Genomic DNA, 12,658 nt, shown 5'->3' on the forward strand with positions numbered 1-12,658 from the left:
AATTATACTATGTGCAGCTATGTGGTCTTGTGGTATGACACTCGCTCGGCACATAGTTGGAAAAGGCTCTTTACTCACATTCTCTCACTGTACTCAGGTGTAAAATGAGTGCCTGGTCGTTAACAGCGTTGTCTCTGTCCGAAAAAAAAATATAATATCGCCTAACAGTAACAGGCGTCATGTCCCGTCACGTCCTACATGTTAAGTGTTGCTGTTAGCCAGGGAGCCCTTGTAAAGCGCTTTGAGCACGCTTAGTGGATATTGCGCTATATAAAAGCTCAATTTTTAGATTTTTAGAGCATATTTGCAGCGTAATATGGACGAGTGGTGGGGTCCCTTGTCTTGTTCCGTTTCCAGTCGTGAGCAGATAACAAGAGACCTAAAGTCTGTTTCGAACTCGGAACATACTGTTATCAGGAGAGGACGCGAGTCAATTATTTTATGACTAGGATAATCTTTTTTCCAGTTGAAAGATGGAGATTTTAAAAAAATACTTTTGTTAACATTCAAACTACTTGGGGATTTCTGTTTTTGTCTGTTTTGTTTTTTTGTGTGTGTTTTTTTAAATAATGATGGACACACGTTCTAAATTGTAACTGTTACCAATAAAAACAAACCCATAATCCATCTATTATTTTTTAAATTCCCTTTATTTATCCCATAGGGGAAATTTGTCTCTATGGTCTATTCCAAAGGAAGATTGGAATAATCCAGGCGTCAGCAGCAGAGCAGCGCCGCCAATTGAACTAGAGCGAGGTGACTTGCTCAAGGCCACGCGTCGCAGCGACGGGTGATCGAACTCGGTACCTTTCGGGTACGAAGCAAAGACCGTACAGCTTGGCCACGCTCTGGAAAAGTCTCTTTACTCACATATTCTCTAACCAAACTCGGGTGTAAAATGAGTACCTAGCCGTTAACAGTTGTCTTTGTGCGACATTTAAAAAAATGTATTATCGTGGTCTACTACTTTCTAAAAAAATTCCCTTTATTCATCCCATAGGGGAAATTAGTCTCTAGGGTCTATTCCGAGGGCAGTAGTACCTTCCTTGAGTACAGACGATACAAGTTATTTTGCATTTTATTTTATTTGTTTTCCACGTTAATTTGTGTATTGTTGTGCCGACGAAGGGTTTGTACCCGAACCGTCCATTGTCTGTATCGTTCCTATACGAAGCCTCTCTATTTTCACTCTTTCGTTAATATTTTCACGATCACAGGCATCAGGAGGCCCCTACCGTTTACTACAGGTTAGACACTGTGTTAACTTGAATTCAAGGTTCCTTTTCTTGGGGACGTCGTGCTCAACATTTCCCTGCCTTATGTCAAGATTTTCATTGATGCATTAATGTTTTTTTTTGTTTTTTTTTGTTTTTTTATTGTTTTGGTTTTAGGCTGATGTAGGGTTTTGTTGATTTTTATGTTTTTGATTCTATTTCGAAGCTGTTATATCATCATCATCATCATCATCATCATTGCCTTTTTCAACCTGGGTCAGGGTATAGGCCACACAGGGGCGGTTGGTCACATTGTATTTAAGGCGGCACAAATCCGAAATACAGAATCAAATTTTATTGGTCTAGTTAATTTAACTTAATTTGACCTACTTTGTATGTGTGTGTGTGTGTGTATGTGTGTATGTGTGTGTGTGTGTGTGTGTGTGAGGGCGGTATTGCAATTGTTTGCATATATGTGCGTGTATTTGTGTGTGCGTGTATGTGTGTGTGTGTGTGTGTGTGTGTGTGTGTGTTAGAATATTAACGAGACGTACTCACAAAAGAGCATCAATTATCTTGGACAAAACTTGTCTGGTAACTTTCACCTGTTCATTATAACGACTCACAGACGCAGCATGTCCTGTTTCCAACTGATTTCTTATATCTACAACGTTGAAAAGTTTATATTTAACAGCATCTGTGACATGGCTATTTGATTCAGAATGTTTCTTCAGTGCCTGAGAGATGTGCGCAATATCACTGAATCCTCCTGTTGTCCGTTATAGCATACATCACCAAAAATCAAGCAATAAAAACAATGAAGCGTTTTACGGCTTTCACTGGCAGTAAGCCATTCAACATTTCAAAAATAATCATTATTCAATCGGGGCTGTCTCCTCGGAGTGTTAGAAACTAAGTTAAAATTCACTGGTTTGTGTGGACCTAAATCTTTCACCACTATTTTCTCTTGAGGGGATAAGTGTCGGAATTGATTATCAATTAAAAAATCAACATGATTCATGATTGGTTACAAATTACAGAAATAACTTTTTAAAATAAAATTATTCAAGATAAAAACAGGTAGGTTTCATAAACAATGACAATAGCGATAATACTTTTCTCTGAATACTAACGACTAACGGTATGACAGACAACTTTAGAATAATAGAATTTAAAAATCCACATTTAATTCCAAACGCAAAGCACTTGTTAACTTCACACACAATCAGCGACATCTTTATAATTATACTATTATTAGACAATGCACACAATACAAGTTGAGTAGGGATCGTTGGGAATGTGCGGGGATGAAGGACTCCGTGGGGTCAGGGATTTTTATTTATAGTACCATGGGGCTCTTCTCGGTGCATACTTTGTTTACTGTTCTTTTTATATTTAATATATATTTAAGCAAAACAAACAATGATAAAATATATATTTATTGCCATTCTCTTCATCCGTATATCTAAGTGAAGCAAAGCCTCTTCTTTCAGTGATAAAACTGATATGGTTTTAATTTATCCCAAGTAGGACCTCAGGGCGTGCATCGCTAGATTGGCCGTCTTGGCCTAATTATTTTAGCAGTGAAAGACAATAGTTAGTTGGGGAGGGAGGGTGGAGGGAGATTGGGGAGTAGTAACTAACTTTCTTCAAGGTACAACGGAGTATAGATAGTATGCGGTTAAACAGCTGATCGGAGTGGAAGTTTACTTCCGGCTGGCAGAAAGCAATGGAAGACAATGGCGTAGAATAGTAAAATATTAGTTTCTGTCGATAATCTTCCATATTTTTCTGGTTCTAGACATAAATATATTTTTTAAAAATTCCCGTTAATGATGTAGACCCCTATGCCATTTGTGAACACGACTGGTGCCATAATCTTTAGGAACTACAGCCAGTCTCATCGTTTGATGTAGCGAACTACCTCGTCACGACCACAAGTTTCTGTCTCCACGGTCTACACATTTCACGGTAAGTCTGTATTATTTAATCGTTTCCCTATGCTATAGCTATACTATGTTACAAGATTCACGGCTAATTGTAAGATTTATTCTCAAAAAATCACAGAAGACAGATATGTCGAACCTGACACGGGAATATTAATATGATATGACCTGCTTCACGAGTCGTGATCATCTTAGTCTTAGTCTTAGTAAGTTTAGTCTAAGTTAAGTCAGTCTAAGTAGTGGATCAATGAGTCTTTGTGGTTACAATCAAATTTCAACTATTTTGCCTTTAAGGTGATGAATTCCTCCGAATTCACCAAAGATTATAAATAATAATTTAAATTAAAAACACCAGGGCAGGCAATGACTATGAAATCAATGTGGTCCCGAGTCCAAATCAAACTGATTAATACAGTAACAAAACATCATGCCCATAAGACTGTTTTAAAAGCCCCACCCCATTCCAAGGGACTGAGCTTGATCCCGAGTGATTATTTTTTTTCTAATCCCACTCCCCTTGTCAATCCAGCAGTGATTGGGTAGCTGAGTCTGTTAGATCTAGCGGAAAGTACTTTGACATAGACTAGAGTCCTATCTAAAGGGTAGCAATTGCTATGGTCCGTTTCGCGCTTTTCAAACCAGGTTAAACTTCGGCTCCATTGAATGACTACTTTTTTATTCGATATTTTACTCAATCCCCAAACTATATAATTTTTAACCCCACGGCTGATGTTGAGTTATGGAATTGTGTCTCTCTGAATAATTCTAATAACCTTTCAGATGAGTACTCCACATTTCACAGCAAATTTAATTCACTGTTGTTAACTAAGTGTGATAACAACAGTTTTTATCCTCTCGTTTCAATTAATAATATTACCACCATTGCCACAATTTTTTTTTCAGGCTTACAGGGGACTGACTACTTATAATCAGGCCTACAATGTATGGGTGACGGATGTAAAATGGTTTAAGCCTCCTATCTGTGGGAAAGTGGTACTAGCTGCTAAGGTAACCCCCCCCCCCCCCCCCCCCCCCCCCCCGTTTTCATCTCACTTCTATGATTATTATTACTGTTATTACATATTATTATTTTGATTTCTACATTTATTTATATTACTCCATGCAGGATTGATAATACGATATAGAGGTTTTTAACACATGGCTATATTCATTACAATGAATTTTCTTGAACTAGAATATGAATAACTTAAAAAAAAAAAAAAGAAATAAGAAACCTCTTTAATAGGTTCAAGTTCTACTATGGGAGACTCAGTCGAGTCCTTGGAAAAGCCTCTTTACTCACATTTGCTCAGTCAGTGTGTTCGGACATAAACGTTTAAATGGTGTTGCGACTCATGGCAGTCCCGTTAACTCAGTTGGTAGAGCACCCATTTCACAATCAAAGAGACCGAGATATATCCTAGATGAAGTTAAGACCCCACCCCCTCCCCTTTCTTTTATTTTTGTACACCCAGCAGTAATTTGGCAATAGAAAAGCGCCCTATTCGAAGGGTAACAAGTTATTATTTTCACACTATAGAAACTGGGATGAAATCTGGCTCTATGACCTAATGGTTCTGATGGACTACTTTTGGTGCTTGCGACACTATTAGGTCATTTTCAGCACAATTAAAAGCTGTTGCGAAATACGTAGTAAGAAAAATGGGCTTGGATCAAATACAGAGCAGAAGTAGATCAAAGTTATTAATGTGCTTAGTTTTGAGATCGCCTAACAGTTCCATCCAGAGACGGAATACACTCAAATGTTTATGTTTGATTTAAGGGTTTTACTGCACTTGCGACACATTTCAGCACCAGTAAAAAGGAATAAAATGGGATTGTAAAAATTTCCAGATTTACAATTAAAAGCACACAAGAAAAGTAAGACAAAGAGGAACAAATGTAGATTCCAAGAGAATGCTATCAGTGTACTAAGTCTGATAACACCCAAAAGTCTCATCCTGACACAAGCACAGGTCCCCCATAAGAGGAATACACTCAAACGTTCACGTATTATTTTTTTATTATATTATAATAAGTTACGTTATGCCTTTTGCGCAGCGATATCATAAGATATCGTCGCCTAGGCATTCCACGAAGGAATATAGATAACTCATCAAACAAGATGTCTGATGTCAACAGGAATCACCCATGTTGTCCAACTGAGCAAATTGGGGGTTAATAATCTTGCTCAAGGAAAAAAAAACGAAAGTGCCTGAAGCGGGGCTCGAACCTGGGTCATCCGGATCACAGTGCACTGCCTTAACCACTCGGCCACTTCGCCCCCCATATTATATATACACATATATATATAATATAATAAAAAAAATTTACGCGAACTGATTTACAAGACAAACATTTTTTTTTTCCCAAAACCAACAATATTCATTTGACTGTTTCTCTCTCAGCCAATGACTCCGGCAAGGGAAAGGACAAAACCAAGTAATCTCATTCCAAGACAAGGACATAAAGAAACTTGGAAAACAATATAAGGGATAGAGGACACATCATGACCTCTTGCCACCATGGGAAGTCAAAAACCCCACCCAGTCTATTGTTTATAAAATGTTGATTATAAATTTACAAAATAAATTTACATCCATTTGTCACTCTCTCATCTAAGGACAGGGAAAAAAAGCATGTAATCTTATTCCAAAACAAAGATAGAAAGCTACCTGAAAAAGGAATACAGACGACATAGGGGGGTGAAGAAAGCAATAATGACCTTGCCCACAATGGAAGGTCAATGACCCCACACCCAGGGTAGAAAAATGAGAACTCAGTCAAGCATTCACCATCAAATTACAAAAGCAACGGATAAAACAAATTTTAAAAAAGTCATTACAGTACTTTATTTTCTTTATTGTGCTCCAACTTCATGTTTAAATATACAATGGATTTCTATTTATTTGCCAATTCAAAATATTATTAGGTTTTGAATATTATTGCAGAACATATAATATAGCAATGACTATCCCACACAAATCTTTGGGCCTCTTTTTCGCTCACGAAGTGCCCGAATTCGCGTCAAAATATGGGACGAAGCCGTTTTCATATATGCTATTTTAAAAAATTAATTTCGACGCTGTTTATCTATGAATATGACTGAAAGTTGGCACACTGTTAGAAAAAAGGTCATTTTAGATTATGTCAAGCGAAAAACTCGTGCGATTACCAGAAGACCGTTAAAAATAGATTTTTACTCTTTGGAGTAAAATATTTCTAAAACTACCGGGCGTGGAGGGCGTGGAGGTTTTGTCGCTGACAAGGTAATACATGAACTTTTCTTCTTTTTGGTTGTAAAATTTCATATGAATATGACGAGTACTTTTCCCATATTTTACAAAACACCATCCTAATTTGCTCTTCAAGTTTCAATCTTTTAATCCACTTATTACGCAAGATACAACCAAAGGTCGAAAAAAAAAAATGCCGAAAAAGCGTCCCATATTTTCGCGTTTTTTTCCTCTTTGCGGGTCATCCAAATAAATGACACCTTTAAAACTGTATAACTTGTTTATTTATGAATGGATTTTCAAAATTCAAAAACATTTTTACTCAGTGGAGATAGGGCTTGGATTTTAGACAAAAATTTTCTTCAAAAAGATAAAAAAACATTTTTCATAGTCATTGCTATATAATAATGGTAACAGAAGTAATACTACTACTACTAGTAGTAATACTACAACTAGTACAATTTTTTCACAAACATTTCGGGTAAAAGTAAAAATGTTTAACACATGTATTAGTCTAATGAAAAGAATGAAAAGGATTACAAAGGTATATAAAATCAAGCATTATTGGAAAAGAATGAATAAAAAGTCTGACTGCTTTCTTTTCGTTTCAGGTTCGCCATTCCCAAAAATTGGGTTATAGTGGACTCCGTGTGTCGACAAGTGCTTTCTGCTCAGCATCAAGATGGGAACCTGAAATGTCTGTCTTCACAATCCTGTAAAAGAAATACCAAGATTAAGTTAATACATAGAGCAAATAGTACATTATTGACCTACCACCTCTTGCGTCTATCGTGTCACTGGGAATTTTAATTTTAATATTTTAATATGTTTGAAAACAAGAAAACTTAAGCCCCATTTCCTCAAATACGCAAGTCATTCATTTTACAGGTCAAAATAATTTTTTTTAAAGTTTTTCTTTGACTTCAACTTCAAATGCCAATAGTGCCTGAACCTTATGATGAATTCCAAAATGGTTTGGCATATTTATGTGGAAATCTATTCTTTAAAAAAAATAGAGTTGTGGATCACCGTTGCTCCGTACAGCAAATGTTAAATATTTATCATCGAGCACAAAATTACTGGCAAACCTAAAAATTCTAAAACTATTTATTTACAAACTCTACAAGTAACACGCAAATATTTTAAAAACTAAATGTAATTCTATCACCTGTGGAATCAAACTATGTATGCTCAGAAAATCTGCTGTACTGTAATGTTCGGGCAATTATTGGCCTTCGCCAAAAAAAGAAAAAAAATAAGAACTGTATTTCCTACACCAGTATACAAAAAACACACATATATGTTTTCTCTACACGGGAAATTCCATTGAGTGCTACAAGCGCGGCACCTAACCATCAACTTCTTGTAGATACCGCTAGCTATAACCAATAAAAATGGACAAACTTAGCCCATAATATTTTACATTTCTGGGAATGTTTGTTTTTTCTTTTATGCCATATAATTTATTAATTTTTTTATTTAATTTGTTGCCAGCGTGTGTATTTTGTACATACATAGGGAATAGGTACATGCTTCTGTAAAAAAACGTTTGATTGGTCATTCTGCTGATTTGTGCAGATTGCCTTTTACCACAATGAAATGACAATTGGCTTGTAAAAATAACATGTAGACTATAATATTAATATATTCATTTAGCTAAGGTTAATAAAACATTTCCTCCCAGATCTTAATAATTGAGGAATAAATCAATATGGGTGAACTCATTTAATTCTATCTATCTCATCATAAGAACACTTTGTCACTACGTTGTGTGGCCTTGAGCAAGTCACCTCAGCCCTAGCTCAGTTTGTGGTGCTGTGTTGCGGCAATGGCTGGTTATTTCAGTCTCCCTTTAGAATAGACTCCAAAGACAAATTTTCCCTAGAGGTGAATAAAGAGAATCTATATTTTTAAAATTTGTTACGCTATAGTCAAAGACAAAAACCTTCAGGATTTTCTAATTTTGTATGAACTATCCTAAAAGGCAACCTATCCATAGCATAGAAGGACATGCTCACAATAGTATTCATTTCATTTCCCTCAAATTTAATGGATCTTCCTCTTTTATTAATTGTCATTGCCCATTCATTCAATAAAACAAAATTAATCAACATAATAAAGACAAAGCTTTTGATTCAAATGAAGTGATGGTTTTTGTTCAGTTATTTATTATCTCTGAAGTTAAAAGTCTTAAAACTCAACCATGTAAGCTTTTGTACAGTCTGGTTATTTGAAAAAAAACTTCTCTTGATATCAGTTCTTGCACCAACAATTTGGACAAACTTTTGACTTCATTACTGGCTCACCAGACAGGCATTCCTTACATACCTTATGAGCAAATGAAGTCACTTGATATGTGCTCTATTCCCCTTTGTCTTATTACATTCCTCATAGTCATAGATTTGTGTCTTAACTTTGCAATATGAAATATGATTTTGTGCCCTTTGTCTATTGTTATGTGCATAGATCTACAATCTTTTCACTCTCTATTCAACTTCCTTTCAACTGGCAATGCAATGACCTTAAAGTGTAATGAACGGCACAAACGTTGCTAATCTCACTTTTTACCCCAAAAAATTGCTTGATTTGGACCTATTAAATTTCCTGAGAGTGAGATCTGCTTTTATTTTTATATAGCGCATGCAATATCCACCCAAAGCACTCTACAAGATGTCCCAAGCCAACAGAAACATTAACATTAACATGTAGGAAGAGATATCATGCCTACATAAATATTGTTTTAAACAGATACAATCAATACACTTACATTTACATGGTCAATGATTGAGCTAGTTTCTCCAATTGTTGATTGTTCAACTAGAGCCGTTGCTGCCTGCAGTCATTGCGTTTGTTCCTATCTTTAAGACATGAGTAATGGTCTGTTTTTTTCTCTGCCCCATGTCCAAGCTTTAACGTTGGAACCCAATCAGGATCAGTTTCATCAAGCAGTGATGCTGGCCTTCCTGTAAAGGCAAAAAAATTGATTGTTGAAATATATTACGTCATTTCTTGCCTATTACAATCTGGTCCTGGTCCTTGTGTGGCTATGTGGTCTAGTGGTATGACACTCGATTTTGGATCGGAAGGTCATGGGTTCGAGCCGCGCGCTCGACGCATAGTTGAGTCCTTGGAAAAGGCTCTTTATTCACATTCTCTCACCGTACTCAGGTGTAAAATGAATACCTGGCCGTTTACAGCGTTTTCTTTGTCCGAAAAATTGTAGTGTCGCCTAAAAGGCGTCATGTCCCGTTCTACATGTTAAATGTTGCTGTTGACCAGGGACCCCTTGTAAAGCGCTTTGAGCACATTTAGTGGATATTGCGCTATAATATAAAGCTCAATTTTTAAATTATTTTTTTTTTTTTACAATCCTTAAGCTTTCCGTTAAATTTACATCAAGCTTTGTCAAATTAGAACAAGGGTAGAACAATTATATAGTGCAATTTCCATGAAATGAAAATTTGTTCAAAGCGCTTTGCAAGGGGTTTATAGCCAACACTTCTTCACTAGAGGAATTCAAGCGTCGATTGAAGACATTCTTATTCCGACAGGCTTTCTTTTGATTATATGTATAATTAGCGTTGTTCGTGTACTGTGTTAGGGCTTCATGATTAAGTTAATCTATGTTTTGCGCCCAGAGCCCTCCTGATGAAGGGATGTTTGGCGCACTATAAATCTATACCATTATTATTATTATCAACAGCAAGACTTTACATGCAGGTCGAGACATGACGCTTGTTAGGCGATATTACATTTTTTCCGGAAAGAGACAATGCTGTTTAACAGGCCTGCATCTGCCCCCTGAATAACTTGCCTGAAAATCCTCGAGCTGAAGCTTTTTCAATAACATGAGCAAAAATCCCCATTTCCCAGAATATTTTCTTAGAATTTTACCAATTCAATAGGCTGTTAAACAAAATGAAAAAGTATTTTAATTAATTTTTTGTTCCGGCAGAGCGAAATTGCCAGAAATGCCGGCAAATTTACAGGCCTATGTTAAAAGCCAGTTACCCAATTTATGCCTGAGTATGGTGAGAGAATGTGAATAAAGTTCCTTTCCCAATGACTCAACTGCTCAGAACGGGTCTGGAACCCTAATCCTTCCAAATGACGGTGATAACTATACCACATAGCTGCAATTAAAGTATCGGGATCCCAAAGGACAATTTTTTTTAATTGAAATTTTTTTATTATTATTATTGTCATATTTGGGAAAAATTCCATATGAAGGCCCTAATTCAATGACTATACGAAACATTATAACTAATCCTCACCTTGAGTTAAAATTAGTTTCTAACTATGAAAATTATGAAAAGTCATTTTAGTGGATTGATAGAGGTCGATTGTTTCTTTCTTTGGATTAAAATTTAAAATAATAATAATTATAATATTAATTTTGTCAGTAAAAAAATAACCATTACTATCATTATAAACTGACACTGGCAATCACTAAGCAGCGTGTTAAACTTCTGTCAAAAACTAGCATTTAAATGTCCAACAGCGGTGTAGAAAAGCAGTTTGTTCGTGTTACTTTACAATACACCACCAAAGGAGGAACGGAAAAAAAAAACTTAAGAAAAACGCAACCTTACTTTTAATATTTCTTCAAATGGACAACATGTTTTTAAAATGCACAATAAAATAATCTTGACAAAGCATAAGTTATAAACTGGAACATTATAATTCTAAAATGAATGATCAGAACAACAGTGAAAGACTTCCTAATCTCATAAAAGCTTGAAAACGAAAGTAGCCCTATCACTATCGGTAATGAGGCATTTGGTTTTGATTTAGAGTATGTTGCACGAGAAATGCATGAAATATTCATGGTCCTATCTGATAACTAAACACAACAAATAAAAGATCATCCATCCGGACCGTGTATGGACCATAAAATTAAAATGATTCCTTCTAGACCGCCTACAGACTACAGATTACATCCGAGTCTGAGATGAGTCAGATGATTTCTCCAAATTCGGAGTTTTGCATAGAAAAGTCACATCGGTGAAAAATCTCTCCGTAGATTTTGTTAGACCACCGAGTTTGAAATTTTTGATTTGATTTCTCTTCCATGAAAAAGAATAAAACACATATTTACTAAATCATAAACTTGCAACGTCAGAAATTAAGGCAAGGACCTTGGTCGGTTGCCGCCAACTCCGTGACATGCTATGGCCCACAATGGCTACATGATGATGTTGGAGCGAAGTAAACTTGCTTTGTTCACAATAATTAAAATTAATTCACATCGTATATATAATATTTAAGATTTTAATTTATCCATCAATTCTTACCTTTAACAGAATGATCATTGCAAACTCGGTGGCTGCAAGTTAGATTTGGGCCATCGCCAAATCCCTTTCTTCTGATCGCTGCAACTGTCTCCGCTGGTTAAATTTATTATTATTTTTGGGTCCTTCGTCTTCCTAATGGATGGTAACCTGAACATTTTGACTCCATACTCCATCTCGACCCTGTCTTCTAGTGCATCCGATGATTATGCAGTTATTTGGCACGTTTCACGTTTTAAAAATTGGACTCGAGCTTGTTTCACATCAATCAATGTTTACAAGCCAGCCAAGTTCTTTTGCCATCCGGAACTAAAGTAGGTCATTGCGTGACGTCATCAGCATACTATCTATAGGATAAGGACAGGACGGCCAAACGAAGACTGGCTCATATAGATAGTATGCAGATGACGTCACTCAGGCCTTTGTTATTGTTTTTGCCATCCGCGTTTGTGAGTTGTTCTCACTAAACTGTATTAACCAGACTATAAAAGTTCATGGTTACACAGAGTTTGTGTGTTCGTCCGTTATACTTCCGGATGGCAATGTTGTGAACTCCTTGGCCAAGCGCATTCTATCTATAAACAAAAAAAACTTCCCCACCACACCACACCCTCCGCTCATTGTCACCCCGCGCAGGCAACGGGGGAAAGATGAAACGCTACCTTCGCGGAGCGACGCACGAGTCATCAAATATTAAATTCAAAACAAAAAGCAGTATGTGCTAGATTTTTATTTTATCAAAATTGTAAAATTGAAGTTTTTTGTTTGGTTGACATGCTAATCTACGGAAAATATAGGGCGGCACAAAACAACTTCGCTCTATTGACCGACCGCCAGTGAGGCCACAGACAAACAGTTTCCATCCTTCTCTATCCTGAGCTAACTTTTTAAACTCGCTCCATGTCTTATCACTTCTCTGTATCTCAGTATCAGCTTCTTTAATTCTTCTCCATCCTTTCGGCTTTGTCTGT

At 36.3% G+C, this 12,658-nt stretch overlaps 2 long non-coding RNA genes across 4 annotated transcripts; one reads left to right on the plus strand and one right to left on the minus strand.

Moving 5' to 3' along the window:
- The first annotated feature begins 2,615 nt into the window (after positions 1-2,615).
- LOC144977476 (uncharacterized) lies at positions 2,616-8,540 on the plus strand. The gene is made up of 3 exons (XR_013646319.1): positions 2,616-3,185; positions 4,064-4,168; positions 7,008-8,540. It is a non-coding gene; the product is annotated as an uncharacterized LOC144977476 (long non-coding RNA).
- LOC144977475 (uncharacterized) lies at positions 5,988-12,031 on the minus strand. 3 transcript variants are annotated; one of them, XR_013646316.1, is made up of 3 exons: positions 11,691-12,031; positions 9,164-9,359; positions 5,988-7,109 (listed from the first exon to the last, which is right to left on the minus strand). It is a non-coding gene; the product is annotated as an uncharacterized LOC144977475 (long non-coding RNA). The 3 variants fall into 3 exon arrangements; XR_013646317.1 differs by lacking the exon at positions 11,691-12,031 and adding an exon at positions 11,495-11,610; XR_013646318.1 differs by lacking the exon at positions 11,691-12,031 and adding an exon at positions 11,535-11,607.
- Between the last annotated feature and the right edge of the window lie 627 nt (positions 12,032-12,658).

This window comes from Berghia stephanieae, chromosome 7 (genome assembly GCF_034508935.2).
Source record: "Berghia stephanieae isolate SIO BIC M18660-M18661 chromosome 7, UCSD_Bste_1.3, whole genome shotgun sequence".
Taxonomy (NCBI): Eukaryota; Metazoa; Mollusca; class Gastropoda; order Nudibranchia; family Aeolidiidae; genus Berghia; species Berghia stephanieae.